Source organism: Podarcis melisellensis (assembly GCF_964234715.1).
Source record: "Podarcis melisellensis genome assembly, chromosome: 12".
Taxonomy (NCBI): Eukaryota; Metazoa; Chordata; class Lepidosauria; order Squamata; family Lacertidae; genus Podarcis; species Podarcis melisellensis.
In genome coordinates this window covers 12854204-12876776 of record NC_138544.1, presented here as the reverse complement: position 1 = coordinate 12876776, position 22573 = coordinate 12854204, and the positions used below count along the sequence as shown (strand labels likewise).

The window sequence follows — 22573 nt, the reverse complement described above, 5'->3', positions numbered from 1 at the left end:
CTGGGCAACTTCCAACAGAATATTAAACAGAATAAAACTTCAAACATGAAAAACTTCCCTAAACAGGGCTGCCTTCAGATGTCTTCTAAAAGTCAGATAGTTGTTTATCTCCTTGACATCTGGTGGGAGGGCGTTCCACAGGACGGCCGCCACCACCGAGAAGGCCCTCTGCCTGGTTCCCTGTAACCTCACTTCTCGCAGGGAGGGAACCGCCAGAAGGCCCTCAGCACTGGACCTCAGTGTCCGGGCAGAACGATGGGGGTGGAGATGCTCCTTCAGATATACTGGGCTGAGGCCATTTAGGGCTTTAAAGGTCACCACCAACACTTTGAATTACGCTCGGAAATGTACTGGGAGCCAATGTAGGTCTTATATATTCCTTCCTGTCTGGGAATGGCCAGTGATCAGTGGGACCAGCCCAGATCCTCAGGACACTTCATTGCTCAGAATGATGCTTCAGACTGCCTCACCGCACGAAGCAGTTTCAGACAGAGCTGAGCTTTCAGCCCTGGTAGTTTGTGATGGAGGCTCAGGGAATGTCACCCTGGGGTGCTGCATGTGCCATCGGCCTGCGCTGCCCTTCTGAGGAAAAACTTGCCCATTCTTCCACAAAGTGGGCCGGGCAATGTTGACAGACCTTTAGCACAAACTCTGGCCTGTATTACTCTGCAACGTCTTTGCACTGACTAATAAGGGCAGGGCTTTCTCAAGAAGATGACTTTCTGCTTTTTTAAAAAACTGTCAACAGGAAATCTCTCCAGGTTAAGGAGTGCAATGATGTCATCCCTTGACAGACTGCAGAGATAAATGATCTGACCTTGGCTGCTTTACTGAATTCTCATGATAATTTCTCAACAATATCCTTCTTTCAGGTCTCTGCTAGTTCCCCATGAACTGCCAGCCACCATTTCACTGATTTGTTAGTTACAAAAACACCCCACCTTTTGGTCAGGTAACCAGTGTTCACGCCTGAAAAGCCAGTTCTTCCCAATGAACAGCGAGATGCTTTCAGGCTCTATTCCTGGTTCTTTGTTGGCTTCGCTCCTATCCTGCCTGATTCGCTTTTTAAGGCTTTTAAGCCAGGGTTGGATGGCCATCTGTCATGGATGCTTTAGCTGAGATTCCTGCATTGCAGGGGGTTGAACTAGTTCAGGGGTCAGCAACCTTTTTCAGCTGTGGGCCGGTCCACCGTCCCTCAGACCATGTCATGGGCCAGACTATATTTTGGGGCGGAAAATGAACGAATTCCTATGCCCCACAAATAACCCAGAGATGCATTCTAAATACAAGCACACATTCTACTCATGTAAAAACACCAGGCAGGCCCCACAGGCGAACCAGAGCAGTGCACAGAAACGCCGTTCACCTTCCCGCCAGAGCGGTACCTATTTATCTACTTGCACTTTGATGTGCTTTCAAACTGCTAGGTTGGCAGGAGCAGGGACCGAGCAACGGGAGCTTACCCCGTCGCGGGGATTCGAACCGCCGACCTTCTGATTAGCAAGTCCTAGGCTCTGTGGTTTCACCCACAGTGCCACCCACATCCCAGGAGTAAGCCCCATTAAATGCAATATAAATTACTTCCAATAAAACATGGATATGATGGTACTGATTCTTGTTTTAAACTGGCTTTTAAACCAAGCGTTTTAACAAATTTAATTCGTTTTCACCAACAAATTAAATTAAAGATGGCAACCTTAAAAATAATGGAAACTATGGATGATGGATATTGCCACTGCTGAAATCATAAGCAAAGGGGGTGGGGAATTATGGGCAATTGCTTCGACTGCAAATTCAGCCAATGAATAATGCCGCACCATTCACAGGGAACAGGAACTGACTAATCAAGGGCCAGTTCACAGAAAGCAGTTAATTAAATGGGCAGAAGCCACTAATGGGGCAAGAAGGAAATCGTTACTTAAAGGGCCAGTTGCGGGGAGAAATGGAGCCTCTGCTGACTGGGACTTATTTATGAGTAAACATAATAGGAGAATAAGTGCCTGTGAGGAAGGGCATTGCTCGATGTTTATGGAGAATATAGCACTGTAATTAAGTGCCAAGCAGAGTTACTCTACTAGTTTCTAAAAGCAATACTTCCGGTGTTAAAGGTTTGGAAGGAACCACTGATCTGATGGTGAATGGGGCCATTTCTGCAGGAACTAGCGCCGTATAAATAGCATGCCCACTCAATTTATTACCAGTGCCGAGGAATCAGAATTTCAAAACAGTCTTTCATTATTGGTACGTTTCTTCATCGAACAAATGGGTGTTCCAGCGAGGTACAATAATGATGAGGATTGAACGTTGGGGCTTAAAAGGTCTAGATCCCAGTAAGGACCAAATGTGTGTGTGTGTATGAGAGAGAGAGAGAGAGAGAGAGAGAGAGAGAGAGAGAGAGAGAGAGAGAGAGAGAGAGGTCTGTAACACTAGAAATACAGTGGTACCTCGGGTTACAGACACTTCAGGTTACAGACTCTGCTAACCCAGAAATAGTACCTCGGGTTAAGAACTTTGCTTCAGGATGAGAACAGAAATCGTGCTCCGGCGGCGCGGTGGCAGCAGGAGGCTCCCATTAGTTAAAGTGGTGCTTCAGGTTAAGAACAGTTTCAAGTTAAGAACGGACCTCTGGAACGAATTAAGTACTTAACCTGAGGTACCACTGTATTAAGACTGCATTCTTAAACACACTGAACCCTGCTGAAGGCCCAGGGAAGCCTGTTGTGGGGGCAGTTCCGTTTCGTCCATTGTTTTCTATTTTCTATTGTTAACAACACTGCAAGCTATATTTCTGTTATTTTAGAAGATACAGGCATGATTCCACAACAAAATGTTGCAGCATAAAGTGCTTCTGTTTAGGTTTCTGTCTTGATTTAATTCCGTCATTCCCTCCTCTCCCCGCAGTTTCTTTGCTTCTTCCACGCCTTCAAAATATCGCTACAGGGTGAAATAAAAAATTTAAGGTCACACACACACACACACACAATAAATGTTCATAACTGCATATATAAACCACATGTCTGAAACCCCACAGAAAAAGTCCTGAAACCATTTTGTCCCTCCCAAATTGACCTCAAATATTTCTCTGCTAGGTCGAAGGAAAATGGAAAAGCCTCCCCATTGTCTTTTCGTTCACAAATCCTGTCTCAAGGGTATGTCTGTGTATGAATAGGGTGTGAGCCTGTGACCTGGCTCGGGAACTAAGTATTTATCATTATAAAAGACTGGCCAGGCTCCCCAGGGTATCGAATCAAATGACCATTAACAGGTAACCTGCCAGACAGAAGATAAACAACGCACTCAAATTTCTGTTGTAGACCACCTTTTCTGTGATGTAGGTATGATGTTTGTGGGGGGTGGTCTTGGGTTACACCCCTTCTGTGATGTATGTATATGATGTATGGAGGGGTGGTCTTGAGCTCCAGGGCAGGGAATTTAAAATGACTATATAAGGGGGGGGCACACCTTTGTTCTGGGTCCTTTTCTCCTTTCCTGCGTGTGAAGGGAGCACCCTGTTGCAACAGTTCAATAAAGATCAGGCTTACTAGCTGCTTTGCTTCTCAATATTCTCTGGTTGGCCTCTGTTATTTTCTCCGTCCGATGGAGAGCCTACAAAGGACTCTACAACGGCTCTTGTGTTCCCCATAAGGGCAGATTTTTGTTTATTACAGGGGGAAAGCATTCCAATGAAGCCATTTGCTGCGTGTTTAGCTAGCATACTACGGAATTTCGAGTTTACTTTGGGCTTCTTTGTTGCCCGTATTTCTGAAATGGCAAGAGCGAAAACCCTAAAGCCCTCTTCGTGACATTTCCCAGAAGCTATCAGTCCACAAGCAAAGGAAGGTCTAAGAAGCTGACTTCAATCTACTCAAATGCTCTTATCTCTATTTCTAAGGTCAGTGGGAAACATGCCAAAATGATTATGCAGGAAGTAGCTCCGAGGGATTATCTTATTTGTCAAAGTAATAACAGTGAATTCAATATGTGTAAATCTCTTCTCCTGAAGCAACACAGTGGTGCTTTGGGATACTAGAGGGAGTTGGACGTGAATTGTTTTCTAGGCTGCCCGTCTTATGGGACAGTTTGTAGATGATATATCCTTCTCTCTCTCTCTCTCTCTCTCTCTCTCTCTCTCTCTCTCTCTCTCTCTCTCTCTCTCTCTCTCTCTCTCCCTCTCTTGGTAAAGGACCCCTGATCATTAGGTCCAGTCGTGACGGACTCTGGGGTTGCGGCGCTCATCTCGTTTTACTGGACGAGGGAGCCGGCATTTGTCTGCAAACGGCTTCCGAGTCATGTGGCCAGCATGACTAAGCCGCTTCTGGCGAACCAGAGCAGCGCACGGAAATGCTGTTTACCTTCCCGCTGGAGCGGTACCTATTTATCTTCTTTTTTTCAAATGAATTTTTATTGTTTTCCTTACATATTCTTTCCCAACAAATTGTAATAGCACCATACATTCCCTTTGACTCTGCCGAGTCGCGACCCCCCTCCCTCCCCACAACTGGTATATTTATCCTCTTTCCATCACGCACATCACTCTCATATTAGTACTATTATACATTGGAGGTATTATGTCAATCCTGCTAGTGTCTTGACCTCTTTACAATTCTTTAAATATTCAATAAATTTACTCCAGTTATTTTGGTATCTTTGACCTCCCTGGTCCCAGATCCTCCCTGACAGTTTGGCAAGTTCTGCATATTCTGTCAACTTCGCCTGCCGCTCCTGAATAGTTGGTATATCTTGTACTTTCCATCTTTGGGCCAGAAGGGTCCTCGCGGCAGCTGTAGCATACATGAACAAATTTTGATCTTCTATTTTAATTTCTGTTCCTATTAAGCCTAATAGACACGCTTCCGGCCTTTTGGGGAAGTATATCTAAATATTTTTTTGAGTTCATTATAAATTGATTCCCAAATTTTTTTTACCTTATCGCAGGTCCACCACATATGGAAATAGTCGCCATCTGCCTTTTTACATTTCCAACATTTTCTTTCTTTTTTCCTATACAATTTAGCTAATTTTACTGGCGTCAAATGCCATCTATACATCATTTTTAGCAAGTTTTCCTTTAAAGCCATGCATCCTGTGAATCTCAAACCCTCCTTCCATAATCTTTTCCACGCATCCAATTCAATGTCAATTGCCCATATCAATTGCCCATTTTATCATTGATTCCTTTACTTCTTCGTCTTTTGTATACCATCCTAGCAATAAACTATACATTCTTGATAAAATTTTATCTTTACAGTCTATTAACTCGATTTGGAATTTCGATTTTTTATCTTCGAACCCATTTCTCTTTTTATCTTCCTTTAATAAGTCACTGATCTGGTGGTATTGCAGCCACCCTGTTAACATCTTTTCAATTTGGTCATATGGTTTGAGCTTTATCCCTTGGTCTGTTTTCCTAGTAATATCCTCATATGTTACTCTTTCCCCTTCCATGTTTACTTTTTTTGTTGTCAGCACCTCAATTGGTGATATCCACCACGGTGTCTTTCTTTCCAGGAGGTTTTTATTCCGATCCCATACTTCATATAAAGATTTCCTGATCACATGGTTTAGAAAACCTTTATGTACCTTTACTTTGTTGTACCACAGGTACGAATGCCAACCGTATCTATTGTCGTGGCCCTCTAGATCTAATAGATCAGTATTTTCTAAAGTCAACCAATCTTTTAACCATACCAAGCACGAAGCTTCATAATATAAAGTCAGGTCTGGTAAATCAAAACCTCCTCTTTCTTTCTTATCTACTAGTATCTTCATTTTTATGAGCGGTACCTATTTATCTACTTGCACTGGCGTGCTTTCGAACTGCTAGGTTGGCAGGAGCTGGGACCGAACAACGGGAGCTCACTCCATCACGGGGATTCGAACCGCCGACCTTCTGATCGGCAAGTCCTAGTCTCTGTGGTTTAACCCTCAGCACCACCTGTGTCCCCTCTCTCTCTCTATATATATAGACCCCAAATTTCTGTAGGGCTTCCTTAACAGCTAAAGGAGAATTCATTGGGCACAACAAATGCTTTGAGCTACCTAGAAGAGGGCAAAATTATCATAAACCACGCAGCAAGCACTGTGCTATCATACCAAGGTAGCACAAAATTGAGTATTGGGTGAAGAATATCCCCTATTGATTTTTGCAGCCCTGTTGGCACTAATCCATGGCAGGGCCTTTTCAGTGGTGATTCCCCACTTGTGGAATGCATTCCTTAGTAGGGTGTGCCTGTCTCCATTATGATTAAATTTCAGGAAGAATTTTAAAACGTTCATGATTGCTCAGGCATTTGGTAGTCAAATAATACTGTTCCTGGCAACCGCAAGATGGCTAGATGGAAGGAAGATTTTAACGGCAGTTTCTTAAATAATAATAATAACAATAATTTATTATTTATACCCCGCTCATCTGGCTGTGTTTCCCCAGCCACTCTGGGCGGCTTCCAACAGAATATTAAAATACAATAGTCTATTAAACATTAAAAGCTTCCCTAAACAGGGCTGCCTTCAGATGTCTTCTAAAAGCCTGGTAGTTGTTTTTCTCTTTGACATCTGGTGGGAGGGCGTTCCACAGGGCAGGTGCCACTGCCGAGAAGGCCCTCTGCCTGGTTCCCTGTAACTTGGCTTCTCGCAAGGAGGGAACCGCCAGAAGGCCTTCAGCACTGGACCTCAGTGTCCGGGCAGAACGATGGGCGTGGAGACATTTTAACTGTTTTATAAGGTTTCTGCTTTGTTCTTGTTTTTAGTTTTCTCTGGGCTCCTTTGGGTGGAAAGGATGGGTATACAGTAGACTCAGTATATGATACTGTACTTCTTTTGTGAATGCTTCTAGCTTAAGGAAGCAAAGGTATCCTGAAAAGTGCAGATGTGTGGGTGGTTTGTGTAGAGTTAGATGACAGATCAATCTATCCAAGGTAGATAATTTCCTTTGGCCAGCTAATACCACAGTATTAGGCAAAGGTCCTTTCCATTCCTGGCCACTTGAAATTCTCTTGCTATTGGAGACATTGGGAACCGAATTTGAGATCTTATGCAATGTATGTGCCCTGTCACTGAGTTGGAGAAAAATCCATAGTGAAATCTTGGGACCCAGAGTGAGTGGAAAGTGTGTGTGTGTGGGGGGGGTGGATTCCCAGTACTTGCATCCTTTCTCAAATTTGGGTCCCCAGATGTTATCGGACTACAACTCCCATCATCCCTAGCTATGAAGACCAGTGGTAAGGAATGATGGGAGTTGTAGTCCAACAACACCAGGGAGCCCAAGTTTGAGAGAGGCTAGCTTAGAGGCCGTAGATAATTTGATTTACAACAACCTCATAGCTCATCCCCGCATTTGGGAAATCAGAAACAAATTCCTCAATTGTGAAATTTTTCAACATTTATCGAAGCTGGAGAATTCAGCCTGCTTGACGCAAAATGTGGGTGATTCTGCAGTAGGAGTCCGATTGTTTTTAGCACAGAGTGCACTTCTGGCTTGCCTTTCTCTTTATTTTCTCTCCTCTTCCAATTCCTTTTCATCTCACCTGCACTGACACAAATGATGGTCAATGATTACCGAATTTCCTCTTAATCAGTCTTTAAAACCTGCTTCAAACCTTTCAAGAAGAATGCACTGTAGTTAGAATGCAGGGAAACGAATGCGTTTATTGTGCATTAGGAGATTTTTTTTTACGATCGTGCTATCACGTATTTTTCCTTCGGACTCTGGGCTCTTTCACCTATAAGAAGGATAAAAATACTTTCCATAGTCATTATCACAGCCTTGGCTTTGATTTTTTTTCTCTGTAATGTAAGAGCTATTTTCTTTGGATCTTGGCTTCAGTAACAATAACAATAGTATTTCAATACTATGATTGTTATCTCTTTAGCAACATTTTCATATAATCCTAAATATAGCTGTCCCTCAAGGGTACTGTGTTTTTATGACTCTGAGAACGCCTACCAAAACCCAAAAATCTCTCGCACGTTGAAGCTTGTGTTTCAGAAGTGATGAGCCCATTTAGACATTTCTGGCAGCCATCCATAAATCAGTTTTGTCTGATGACTTGGATTTAAGCAATTAATAGGCTGATGTTAACTGAATAAATAATAATAATAATAATAATAATAATAATAATAATAATAATAATAATATGTTACCCTATACATCTTCCAACATATATAAAAACAAAATAAAACTATACAGGACTGCCTTCAGATGTCTTCTAAAGGTTGCAGAGTTACTTATCTCCTTGGCTTCAACCTTTCTCCAATGAAAATAAGGATGTCCTACCATGTCCTCAAACATTTCTCTGATGAAAATAGGGACATCCTAAGGAAAAATCCTAGACAAACCTAGACAGCATCTTAAAAAGCAGAGACATCACCTTGCTGATAAAGGTCCATATAGTTAAAGCTATGGTTTTCCCAGTAGTGATGTATGGAGGTAAGAGCTGGACCATAAAGAAGGCTGATCGCCGAAGAATGGATGCTTTTGAATTATGGTGCTGGAGGAGACTCTTGAGAGTCCCATGGACTGCAAGAAGATCAAACCTATCCATTCGTAAGGAAATCAGCCCTAAGTGCTCACTGGAAGGACAGATCCTGGAGCTGAGGCTCCAATACTTTGGCCACCTCATGAGAAGAGAAGACTCCCTGGAAAAGACCCTGATGTTGGGAAAGATGGAGGGCACAAGGAGAAGGGGACAACAGAGGACGAGATGGTTGGACAGTGTTCTCGAAGCTACCAGCATGAGTTTGACCAAACTGCGGGAGGCAGTGGAAGACAGGAGTGCCTGGTGTGCTCTGGTCCATGGGGTCACGAAGAGTCGGACACGACTAAACGACTAAACAACAACAACCATTCCTTCACAGATAAACCTCAGTGGGAGAAAAAGAAAAAGTAACATGTGAAATATCCCTGAGCTTGACCACGCCAGCAACTTTACAGCTTCAAGAATGAAGCAGTAGAGAACTGGAAGTACTGGCCTGACAATCTTGTCTCTTCAAAGGCAGGTCGCTTTTTTGTTTTTTATAAGCATGTGGATTACAGTAATGTATAAGACATGGAAACTGGTCGGACCGAAACGGGCCTCTGAAACTGGCAGGAAACGCCAGCCGGTTCACAAGATGGCAGCAAGGTTAACTTGGGTGATGGGTTAATACAATTATATATTTTTCCAGTGCTTTGCCATATAAAGAATCAGAGTTGGGAGGGACCCTGAGGATCATCTAGACCAACTCCCTGCAATTCAGGAATATGCAGCTGCCCTTTATTGGGATCAAACCTGAAACCTTGGCATTATCAGTGCCACACTCTAACCATATGCGCTATCCAGCTGATGTATAAGATATACTGGCTACCACTCAGTTTCTAGGCTGGTATTAACCTTTGAAGCACTCAATGGCTTGGGCTACACGACCTAAAGTGTCTTCTTATAGATGTCCTTCTCACATCCCTGATATCATCTTCAGAGATCCTGAAGGAGCATCTCCACTCCCATCGTTCAGCCCGGACACTGAGGTCCAGCTCCGAGGGCCTTCTGGTGGTTCCCTCGCTGTGAGAAGTGAGGTTACAGGGAACCAGGCAGAGGGCCTTCTCGGTAGTGGTGCCTGCCCTGTGGAACACCCTCCCATCAGATGTCAAGGAAATAAACAACTATCTGACTTGTTTAGGGAAGTTCATAATGTTTGATGTTTTATTATGCTTTTATGTATGTTGAAAGCCCCCCAGAGTGGCTGGGGAAACCCAGCCAGATGGGCAGGGTATAAATATATTATTATTATTATTATTATTATTATTATTATTATTATTATTATCCCTCCATGGCTGCCCACACCAAATGAGGGTGAGCCACATGGCAGCACCCCAGTTGTGTGACCCCAGAAAAGTTTGTTTGGGTCCTACGGCATGGTCTTTTTAGCCAAGACTGTTTTAATTTTCCTTTGCTTCCGAGTTTTAAAAAAGCATCTTAGTGCTTTTTAGACCATGGGCACCATTATTTCATCAGCTGTCGGTTTTGTTCTGACGTTGTTTTGATTGTATATTTATGGTTTCTTGTTAATGGTTTTTTTGTGTTGTTAATACACACATAAACCTGAGCACCCTGGATGCAAAGATCGTAGAGGAAAGTCTGGTTAGCATTCTATTTGGATAGTTCTCCATCTACAAAGAAAGCCCCTCCTCCTGATGGAACTCCTAATTGGCTCTCTTTCTTCTGGAATATGAGCTTAGCCTTATTCAAGGTCTCTTGTACTTTGAGCCACATCAAATTGGGAGGCCTTGCTGCATAATTTATGTGGCAGCCCCAAACGACTTCCTGCATCCCTATGCTGGAATATCCACATATTGCGTATACCTGTGAGCTTTGCCCAAAAAACATCCCCCATTGCCAGATGTTGAGGTTGGGGGGCTGTGAAGGTACATTTAACCCAAAGGGGAGGTGCAGGAAATGTCTAGAAGAGCTATTTCCAAGCAAGGATTCCATTTTGTTCCATTATTTATTTTTAAAGTCCCATTCAGCCCTTTGGACAAAGGCTCTGGCAGGCAGCTTACGATTCTTCTTTCTCTTTTTTATGTAAAGAAAAAAAATCCTATAAAGCAGTCGTGAGGTAAAATTTGTAGTAGTCGAAAAGGAAACAGATTGGAGCAGAAAATAAAAGCAATGCAGGTCAAGAGCCTTCTCAAAAGGTTGCTCACTGGAAAGGAGGGCAGCAAAATTGCCATTCGGGCCTTTGTCACAGGGCATTCCACAACCTAGGCAAAAAATCCTGTCTCAGGTCTCCCCATGGCAATTTCCAGTAGTGGGAAGAAAAGAGTGCAGTTGCTGAACAGAAAATCATCCAAGCAGGCTGCCATGAATAGTAGTAATTATTATTATTATTATTATTATTATTATTATTATTATTATTATTATTTATTACTTATACCCCATCCATCTGGCCGGGCCTCCCCAGCCACTCCGGGTGGCTCCCAATAAAATATTAAAAACACAATAAACCTTCAAATAAATCTTCCCTAAACAGGGCTGCCTTCAGATGTTTTCTAAAAGTCAGGTAGTTGTTTATTTCCTTGACATGTGATGGGAGGGCATTCCACAGGGCGGGTGCCACCACCGAGAAGGCCCTCTGTCTGGTTCCCTGTAACCTCACTTCTTGCAGGGAGGGAACCACCAGAAGGCCCCCGGCGCTGGACCTCAGTGTCCGGGCTGGACGATGGGGGTGGAGATGCTCCTTCAGATATACTGGGTTGAGGCTTCACAAGAACACTGGGCAAAACCATGACTCAGACCCTCCAAGTGTCCCTATTTTCCAGGGAGTCTTGGATTTACAGAAGCCGTCTCGGCTTCTGATTTGATCCCAGAATGCCCTGCTTTTCTTCAGGACATACCTGTTTTCATCAGAGAAATGTTGGATGGTGTGGTAGGTTGTCCCTATTTTCATGAGAGAAATGTTGGAGGGTATGGAGTTATCCGGCCCATGAGCCTTCAGAAGACACGCCTGTATAGGGAAGTTTTCTAAAAAAAAATGTTCAATGTTTTATTATGTTTTTATACACCTTGGAAGCTGTGCTGAGTGGCTGGGGCATCCCGGTCAGATGGACAGTGTATAAAGATAGCAAAATCATACAGCCCATAATATTTTTAAATTCTGTTAAGCCCTTTTTGAATTGTGGCTTGAGCTGTTAGCCTCAACCGCCAAGGGCAAAACAATGTATAATTTTATTGCTCCTGCCAATAATAAACATGGGAGGACAAAAAGGTATACATTCTTGCTTTCAGCCTTCCTTGTTAAATTTTCATGTTTCAAAAACATTTTGTTAGAAAGGATATAAATAGAGAATATAAATATTCAGAAGGTATTTGCAGTGGATCATGAAAAACTGGCCCAAGTTCAAGATGTTCCCATCCTCAGTATTTGCAAAGCTACACAGTTAATCATGATTGCTTAACATGGGTTAATGAAAACGAAACTAATATAAAAGTATTCAATTCTCAATATAAAGAAACGTTCTCAGAATGAGCTGGAAGAAGGTCTCTTTTACAGCGAACAGTTTGTTGTTAAGCCACTTACACCCCTGAAAAGAGAGTATCTTAACTTGTAAGTGGCCTGTGCTTGCAGTGAAACATATTTTTTTAGTCAAACAAATGTGTTTAATTCAGAAGCAAGAAGAAGAAATGACCGGCATTCCCCCCCCCCTTGTGCTGGATGTACCATAATATAGTTTTCTTCATTGTAGTAAATGGGAGGCTTTTAAAAAAATTCATGCAGACATTATAGCTCACTGTTACGAATATTACCAGAGCGGTGCAACTATGGGGAGTGGTTTTGGCAGTTGTTATCCTGACAAAAGAGCTGCTGACATCAATGAAAGTTTGGTCCGATTAAGGGCTTAAGGATTAGATCGGCAGGACAGCACGAAGAAGGAGAAGAAATACAAAAAAGGCAATGACAAGTAAGGATTAGTCAATGGCTGACTGGAAAATGGAGATCCTATCCTGTCAGAGAGTCGGCACCCAAAGCAAGATATGTTGCCTTGAGCAGAGATGAAGAGGGAGAGGTTTGGAATTTCCTGCAGAAACGGAGAATTCACAAAGGTTTATATAGTATCAGAAAAGGGAGAGATAAAAACCTTCCGCCAAGGGAAGAGAGAGAGGATGGGGGATAATGCAACGTACCATGGAATAGATGTTAGAAAACGACAACGTCCAGGATGCTAGGACAAGAAACAGACATGTGCATTAAATAAATTAAAATTGCTTTGACCAATTCCTTATCCCATTATCTTATGGAATTGTTTCCTCTGAAGCGGGCCTTTGTCTGAAGAGGACATCCTGACAACAATACAATGTTCAGTAAATAATTTTATTTTTTTTAAATGCATCTTCCCCAATTCTCAGTTCTGTTACTGATAGGTCTCTCTAAGCATCAGTGTGAGACTTTTGCTGTGTACAGCATGTTTTAGGATTGGACGATTAGCATTCAAATTGTGATTTCTTTTTAAAATTTCCAATGCCTTAACCCAGTAAGGCATTCTATTCTGAAACATAGTAAAGAGCATCTTTTGCCCTTTAGCTGGTGCAGGGCATAGCTGTCAATGATTCCCTTTTCTTGCCAGGAATCCAATTCAGAATAAGGGAATTTCCCTTAAAAAAGGGAAAATGTTGACAGCTATGGTGCAGGGACATTAGTTCCCAAACACCTGGGGCCTCTTGGATGTTGCGTAGACACAACTTGGGCAGGCCTGCATTTTAAGGTAGGGGCCTTATGTCTAATTGATTTTAAAGGGAACAAAAATTCTCATTTCAATATTGAGAAGAGGAACCTTCTGTGGAGATTTGTCTGCAGAGCTGCTCAGTGGCGTAGCGTGGGGGGTGCAGGGGGGGCCGGCCGCACCGGGCGCAACATCTGGGGGTTAGGGTGCGCAAATCCACGGGTTAGGGGGCACAAATTACTTGCCTTGCCCTGTGTGCTGACAACCCACGCTACGCCACTGGAGCTGCTCCATCCTTGACACCAGTGGGGAAGAGGAGCACATGGCCGTGTGGGCAAAGGGGCTGGGATGGGGCAACTGCCCTTCAGAAAAGGCTTGCTTAAGACTGCAACTTTAAGCACATTGGGGAGCATCTGCACAGGATCATCATTCACCCAGAGTCCTCATAATACGCTGGAAAGAAATGACGCCACTGGAATTGTTGCAATGTAAAAAAAATACGATTCGGTGCTAATCTTCCCCTGATATTCAGATCACTGTGAAGTTAAATCAAAACCACTAATGAAATCTAATCAAGCTCCAAGAAATTAAGTTTAGAACATCTTTCGGAACCTATAGGCACGCACAGAGCTTTGGTTTTTAGATCAAAGAAGAAACATCTCAAGGTTAACTCCGTAAGGCAGAGCAACCTTTTAAAATACATAGTACATAATTGTTTGCTTTAGTCGCGCAGCTTCTCTTTGGAATGCAGCGCGTGGCAGCAGCAAAATTAAAAGGCATAATCAAATTAAGAAAACATTCGCCGAGAGAAAGCAACATTTGAGCCTTAAGTTTCCAAGGATGTGGTTAGCCTCTTAAAAGTTTCAGTCCAGTAAGGGATTGCAGTGATATACCCATTTCTATAGGAGCAAGCCCCACTGGGCTTACTCCCGAGTAGGCATGTCTGCAAGTTGGGCTGATGCTTCTTTAACATGCACAAGAGAGCTGTTGCATTCCTGGCTGGGGGGTGAATATGGGCAGCTGCTTCTGGGCACGATAGCTTCCCTTCACCTTCAGCTTTTGTGCGCTTTTGAGTTACTGTGTTGCCTCACTGATGGCCAGCCATAAGGTAGTTGACTAATCACCAGTCTTTGCATTGACTATAGTCGTCCAGAGGCTCCCTTGCAGATTCGACACATGCAGAATTAAATACAGTTTACAACCCCAAACATGATTACTCGGTACCCAGCCTCACTGTATTGAATGGCACATAAATAACAAGCTTCAGATTAAAGGTAAAGGGGCCCCGTTAGGTCCAGTCACGGACAACTCTGGGCTTGCGACGCTCATCTCGCTTTACTGGCCGAGGGAGCCGGCGTACAGCTTCCGGGTCATGTGGCCAGCATGACTAAGCCGTTTTCTGGCAATCCAGAGCAGCGCACGGAAACGCTGTTTACCTTCCCACCAGAGCGGTACCTATTTATCTACTTGCACTGGCATGCTTTCAAACTGCTAGGTTGGAAGGAGCTGGGACTGAGCAACGGGAGCTCATCCCGTTGCGGGGATTCGAACCACCGACCTTCTGATCAGCAAGCCGGTTTAACCCACATCGCCACCCGTGTCCCTCTTAAGCTTCAGATTACCAGACTTTAAATTCCTTTTGTCTTCTAATGGAAGTTGCAGGCATCTGAACTTGTCTCAGCTACCACTGAGAAGGACTTGCCGCATGCCCCCCCTCCCCCGGTGTCCTTCCGCTGCCTCAGCGCAACGCCATTACCGGCAAGCATCTTAAAAACAAGAATAGCTAAGAGGTGTTTTATCTTCAAGGCTGGAGATATTGAGTCTCTTTAAATACTTTTAAAAATGCCACCCACTTCTATGATGGTCGAAAATCCTCTACTGTAATTTTGTCCTCTACCAATGATGAAAACATTCAGGAAAGATGGTCCTTGACAACAGAGGCACATGAGGTATTAATAGCAGGACACCTAAATCTGCATTTATTTTTATTTTATTTTTTGCTTGGTGCAAAAGTGGGTTGGGGGGCCATAATTACATTCAAAGAGGAAACGGCTTGGGTTATACAGTTCAGATCTCACACACCTGCAGCAAATTAATTTGTTGTAGCACATTAATTATCTCACAGCTTCTATTTAGGCTGCAGCTGTTGCTATTATGTTAATATTTCCAGCACCACTGTCTACAACAGGTTATGGCGGTCTTGAGGAAAAATTATCGGGGCGGGTCCCCCTTTCCCGTCTTCCGGGCTGTGCATGCGTGGAAATAAACAAAAACATGTTTTGGTTAGGCATTTCACCTTCCATTTATTAACCGACTCGGGGAGGGATTGGGCAACATCAGAAAAGGATAACAATAGACAAAGATGGCGCGTGCAGAATTTGTGCGAGGGAGGAAAAATAGAAGGTGGGGAAGGGAGAAAGAAAGAAATCCCAAAGACTGCAACGCTGGGGGGGGAGTGAGTGTTCGGGTGGGGGGGCGGGGAAAATGCTGCAGTTTTCATGAAATAATAAGGTGGAGGAAAAAAGGCATACAAAGAGTAGGTTTTTCATTGTCTGTAAAATATAAACACAGATGAATTCTGTCTTTGGTTTGTTCATGCTTTTCACTCTGCACAGCAGGGATGTTCTTAAGAACTTGCCCTCTGCGCAATTTCACTAAATAGGAACCGTGGACCTTGCATGATGTGATTATAATCACACCGGCCTTTCTTTTATTTTTATTTTTACATATTTTTTTCTTTGAAAACCCAGCAAATCTTTATTGTTATGATTATTTAAGATATAGAGCTACATTTGTATATAGGTACGTGAAACCGTGCCTCTTTAAAATTTATTTTAACACCCCTACAGCGACGTAGGAAGCATGAAGATATGACTGGCTCTGCAGCCCATCGACAAGTCTCCATGGAGTCAAAAACAATCTGAAAATTTGGAGCTGACAGGAACATGTCTGCTGCCTGCAGTCACCGCAATAGCTCACCATGTTGCCTACTAACCAAAAGATCAAAAATTATCGATTTCATGGCGCTGCGTGCTCGGGATAGAAAAGCTACTTTAAAATTTGCATTATTTAAGTAATGAAATAAGAGAAAAAGCCCAGTGTTTTAGGACGCTTTGGAGTGTAAAAGAGCTTTATGTTTTAATCTTATCAATGATTTACTCTAATTCTATTATTTTAAACAGCTGGGGTCTGGAAATGATTTTTCTTTTTTAACCGGTGAATTTAGGATTTTGCCGCAGTGTACATCTGCAGTCCCAGAATCCACTGGTAAGATAATCCCCCTTGCGAAAGGGAAACGCCTTTAACCTTTCCGTGAATAAAAAATATCTGCACCCATTTTGAAATTAAAGAAGGGAGGGGAAGACTGGTGGATTCCAAGGGACGGAGTGGTTTTGGCTCTTCGGTGAAGGAAAACGGGAAAGAAAATAAGACTGTAAGCGCTTTATATCCTTTTGGGTTTCTCGCGGTCGCCTCCATTCCTCGTCATCTCCCATCATTGGAGCATGATTATAGCATAGAACTGTAACAATACTGCATTTGCTTAGGAACTGAAAGCTGAGATCTGTGCAGCACTGACATTGCAAAAAAATGGCACAACTGTTACCACAGAACAATCCTTTGTACATTTGGTCCGAAGTAAGGGCTACTGTGATAAGTGAATTTACTCCCTAGCAAGTGCATTTAAGATCACAGCCTTAGCAGCTGCAATATGAGCTTTTTTCTGAGGGGGACGTAGACCCCAAAACCTTTTCTGAATCTAAGTTTGGCCTCAATGAGGGGCAGCATTTCAATATGAGTAGGGAAATGAGAGTACCCCTAAACATTTTTTTTAAGCACTGGATACAGAATAATGATAGAAACTTCCTTTGTTTGTACAGCCCAATGGACACTTACATGGCTTGTTTGTATTCTTGTTTGCAACTAGTCTGACAACTTCTTTTCAGAATAGTTTTAAGCTTTTAGGGCTGGAAGGAACATTAACAATTTAACTAAGCAAATACATACCCTTCAAATCTGAAATCCAGAATTTGCCTGTTTGGGGGTCTCTTGAAATAAAACTCTCCTCCCCCTTGCCAAGTATTTTCAAATTAACCGTTGGCTCGGTTGATGAAGGAATTGGTTGCAGTCTGTTAAGAAATAAATAGAGCTGCAGCAGAATATTTTCAAAGCAGCCTATCAACTCGTTATGCCCCGCTTCCCAGGCTTCTTATTCTTAATCAAGTGGCAGAATTTAAGGGGTTGCGTATTATTCAAAATATTGGGACCAGGTAGGTGGAATTGGAGGAAAGAGGTGTTGCTGCTACAATTTCTTTCCATTCGATTTCAGACAATTCCTCCCCTACAAGTCTGGCTAAACACAGAAATCCCATATTGATTTAAAAGACAAAAGGAAGAATATAATTCAGAAAGGACTAGATATGTAGTTAATGGTCATTTTGAGTCTGTGGGATGCTTGAAAGGGCACAAACTGGGATGTGTTCGAAGGCCACATACACTGACACAAATCCCACTACTTCTGTGCAATCCTATTAGTTTGAATGATCCTTGTGTTCCCCGGCTCCCCCATTTTGAAGTCAATAAAAATCAGAAATGCCAACCTTTGTATTTACATGTTCAGGTTACTGTTTGGTAGGGGGCCGCCTTCCATTCATGCTTCCTTATCACATACTTTGATGACTAATGTCTCTCCTGCTAAATCACTAGGAGACTTTCAGTCACACAACCACACTGGAATTTGAAAATATAATGGTTAGGGTACCTATATAAATTGAAAGAAGGATGGTAACTAGTCCTATGTTGTACTTACCTTTGGGGGGGAACGTTCGTGCTCAAAATTTTAATTTGTTTATGAATCTATTTTTTTTTCCAAAAAAATTAATCCTCTAGCAATGGTTAGTGACTCTTACCACTAGTATTTAAAACAAGCAATAAATTTTAATCAGATTTTGGGGCGTTCACTGTAACAAGTCTGGCGAATGTCAACTTTCACACTCGAACACTCACAATCCGTGACTGTCCCAAAAAAATAAATACCTATTTTCACTTTTTCTGGGGGTATTACGTGTTTCTAATTTTCAGACATTTGCAAAATTCGGCTGGGATCGCCAACAGTCACAAAACAAGGTACGTGGGTATATTTGCATTGTACACCTATACATGAAAATGAATGCGTGTTTTAAATATAATGTTTACGTATGCTTCTTAAGTAACACTAAAAAGAATATCGTCATTACGTATAACATGAGCTAAAAAAACAACAACCCGAAAACCTAAACCAAAGCTGCTCCTAGTGGTAATATTGATAAATCTAAGGTTTGGCCAGAATAATTACTCACCTACTGTGGCAAACGTCAAATATATTTATCAACTGCAAAGGTGACACTGCATTTAGTAAAGGAGGAAACACAATACAGAAATGCTAGATATTCCTCTTTTGCATTCATTTCTAACATTATCCCATCAGAGAAGCTAGAGTATGCCATCTATGTAACAATTTTACTTTTGCAAGTGTGAAAAGATTTTGTATACTGAAGAGAGTATTGTTCTGCAGTTAGGCAGCATTTAAAATAAAGTTCTGCTTCAGGGAAAAAATAAGTATTTGTATGATTTTGAAATCTGTTCCTAGCACACACAATATTGTAAGTTAATTATACGTATCTTTCAAGGCTGCACATCAAAGGCTGAGGCCCACCGTTCTGATGTTTCTTTAAATGTAGTTTTGCTCCATCAGGGGCACTACTGTACTGTTTAATTCCTCAGTATGCTTCTGAATCAGGAATAGCTAGAATTTAATATTCTGAGTGTAAATAAGAGCCAATTATGATTACCTTAAGCATAACTTTCTGCATTTTATCTGTTTGCTGCATGAAAGCGGATTTCAACAAATAAAACGGCCCAACAAACTAAGAAAAGTGCTTTTATTTTCATCTTGAAGCAAATTACAAAAGCCAGTTGTTTATTAAAATTTCTTATTCTACAGATAGATGATAATGATATCAGACTGTAGCTTAACCCTGTTTTTGATAGGGAAGGATAAATCTCTGCAGGGTCACCATAACAACCCTTTCAAACTATCATCTCTGATTCAAAAACTGCAACTTCCAAAACTATGAACATTGCTTGAAAATACCAGTGGGTAATTTCTATACACAGCTCTGTAAATCTATTAACTCCAGTCTCACTTGTTAACAACAACAGAACCACAATAAATTGCCTTACATTGTATATAAGTTGTATTGCATTGAGGAGTTGAGCAATTCAATCATAAAATGCAGTTATTAGACATTAGTCTAATAACCACCACTTAGAGCATTATGCCCAAAATTGGTCAGCCTGTATTCTAGAAAACAAACAGTTAAAAAAGCACAAAACACCCGAATAGAATTCTTTCCCCCCCCCAAAAGTGTAAATGAAACCAACAAGATTTCATATGCACATTGCCTACATGCAAAAATGCCCTAAAGAGCCTGCAATAAGATGCACATTGAATTGCTAAAATATACAAGGGGATGGGGGGTGGGGAGTCACAAGCCTCTTGAAATATATTTGAAATAAAAGTTTAGAAACCTACTCGCATCGTGCCCAATTCTTCCTCCCTGTGCCATGTTTCCAGGACCAGAGGATGAGATACAGACAGTATTCCTCCTGCTCCAGCAGCAATACCCAGACTTCAATAGCCCCAGCTCTTCAGACCTCAGAGGGTGGGATGGCACACACAAAGAGGCTCTGAAAGGTAACGGGGACCATGAAATGCTTCAAGGGTAGTAGGCAATTTCTCCTGTTGTGATCAAATGCCCAGTGGAATTACTTGCAGGCGACTCAATGGGGGTGTCCCGTAGCCCCCAACACTTCGGATTTTCTGCGCACATTGTGGGGGAACGGGCCTAGAGGCTGTGCCCTTATCCCCATTTTGCTGGGAGCGAAAGAGGGCCTAAAGTGAGAAAACCTGTTTGTTTGCCTGTTTTAACTCTTGGCGTTAAAACAGCTTCTCAGGTAGAACGGCCTTTGAGACCACAGTCAATTCCCAATTCCAAAAATGCATCTTTACAATTACACACAACACCATTTTGATCCAAATGGAAGGAGAAAATTGAGGGATAAAGTTGTATATGTTTACAGGATCCGTCCTTACAGCATTACAAGACGTTCTTTATTTTAAAATAATGGCTGCAGACTCCAATAAACAGAAAATACACCCCTTAATTCAGGCACCAGTGGGATTCTTTTAGGGTGGGGGTGGGGGGGAGATACTGGCCATTATTTTTATCTATCTGTCTACAAATGCACGCACAAACACACAAATACATATGCCTTACTTTTCTGCAGCTAATTTAATCATTAAATTAAGCAGTTTACCCTGGGATAATTTTAAATCCACATAGCATTATACCAATTCAATGCCACGCTTTGAACCCAGGGCTAAGAACTTTGTATGCACTTTGAACTAAGATTTTTACTCCTGAGTAAAAACTTGTAGGGTAATCATCTAATCTAAGTGAGTAGATATATTCATGCTCCCAGCTACTCTGGAATAAAAACATATATTTTAGTTATGGATTCTTAAATGTTAATCAAGGTTATGCCACTGTATCTCAAAAGCAAGACAGTCTCATCTCAAAAGTAAATGATTTGAAGAGGGCTTACCTCTGAGCATTGTGACTTACCTCTGAGCATGTCTAGCATTGGGCTATAAATCACAAAATATCAAAAACTGTGTACCTCTCTCTAATAATTTACATTTTAACCATCTCACATGTCAAATATATGCAGTTAGGCAATTTGTTTTGACACAGGCACTGAAATCCTCATAGCTTGAATACAAACAGCAAAACTCACTTGAAATACTCCTCTTAGGATTTCATTTCATGGTGAAATCACCCAGGCCATCTTTGCTCATAAACTGAAAAACAAGATTCTTTATAATGGTATCTTGTTATTTTCTTACCAACAGTGTCAAAAGTTTCTAGCTGTAGCAACAGATTCTTAAACTTATTTAACAATACATTATCGATCATTCATATTTTAATAATTAAGAACTACCCATTATTTTTTTAAAAACCTGGCACGCTAGTCTCAAATCCTCAGCAATGTATTTCATTGAAAGCATTGTACATTTTGGACTGGGCTTCCAGAAGTTTAGAACTTTTTCACCTTTGAATTAATTATGATTTGGAAGATGCTGGTTTTCGATACTTAAACAAGTTCCTGGGAGAACAGCTTCAAGGAGGAAGTGACTTGGGAACGTTTGCTGCGTAATACCCTGGGTATAAAGAACAGATGTTGTGTTAGGTACTCAAAACCAACAAAGTGCTAGCAGATACAGGTAATAATAATAATAAAATTTTATTTACGGTATATCCTGCCCTCTCCAGCCAAAGCTGGGCTCAGAGCGGCTAACAACAGTAAAATGATACAACATTCTAAGATCATTTCATTGTAAAATCACCCACAAATCATTGAAGCTGGCAAGATACACAGGGCAGCCAGTTTCTTTGCTTATTGCTCCTGCTGAGTTTGGCGGGACTTACTCCCAGGTAAGCATCCAAGACACACAGGACTACAGTGGGTAGAACCTGAGACTCTTAATCTCATTGTTGTGGGTTTGAATCCCACCTCGGGTGGAAGATTCCTGCATTTCAGGGGGTTGGACTAGATGCCCTCTGCGGTGCCTTCTAACTCTCAGAAGAAAGCCCCCCTGTATTCAGTGAGGGTGGGAAATTCCTTCCAAGTAGTATGCATGGTGGCAGTTGTTGTTGTTTAGTCGTTTAGTTGTGTCCGTCTCTTCGTGACCCCATGGACCAGAGCACGTCAGGCACTCCTGTCTTCCACTGCCTCCCACAGTTTGGTCAAACTCATGTTGGTAGCTTCGAGAACACTGTCCAACCATCGCGTCCTCTGTCGTCCCCTTCTCCTGGTGCCCTCCATCTTTCCCAACATCAGGGTCTTTTCCAGGGAGTCTTCTCTTCTCATGAGGTGGCCAAAGTATTGGAGCCTCAGCTTCAGGATCTGTCCTTCCAGTGAGCACTCAGGGCTGATTTCCTTCAGAATGGAGAGGTTTGATCTTCTTGCAGTCCATACAAGAGTCTCCTCCAGCACCATAATTCAAAAGCATCCATTCTTCTGCGGTCAGCCTTCTTTATAATCCAGCTCTCACTTCCATACATCACTACTGGGAAAATGATGGCAGTTAGGGATCAATAATTTGGGGGGAATTTAGGTACCCCCCACCAAAAAATAAATAAATAAATTCCTGCAAAGTCTTACCACCCGATGAGGTCGGTGGGGAGGTCTTGCCCCACGTGGCCTTTGGAGGAGACGCCAGCCTGGGACTCCTCCTCCCAGTTCTGCGAAGATGGAGAAGAGGCGGAGCGAAGGCAGAAA

The 22573-nt window shown here is 42.2% G+C and overlaps 1 long non-coding RNA gene across 1 annotated transcript; it reads right to left on the bottom strand.

Annotated features, from left to right (window-relative positions):
* Positions 1-2668: 2668 nt before the first annotated feature.
* Positions 2669-22477, bottom strand: LOC309353647. Its single transcript, XR_014161971.1, has 5 exons — positions 19764-22477; positions 17791-17920; positions 17198-17319; positions 7524-7718; positions 2669-2934 (listed from the first exon to the last, which is right to left on the bottom strand). It is a non-coding gene; the product is annotated as an uncharacterized lncRNA (long non-coding RNA).
* Between the last annotated feature and the right edge of the window lie 96 nt (positions 22478-22573).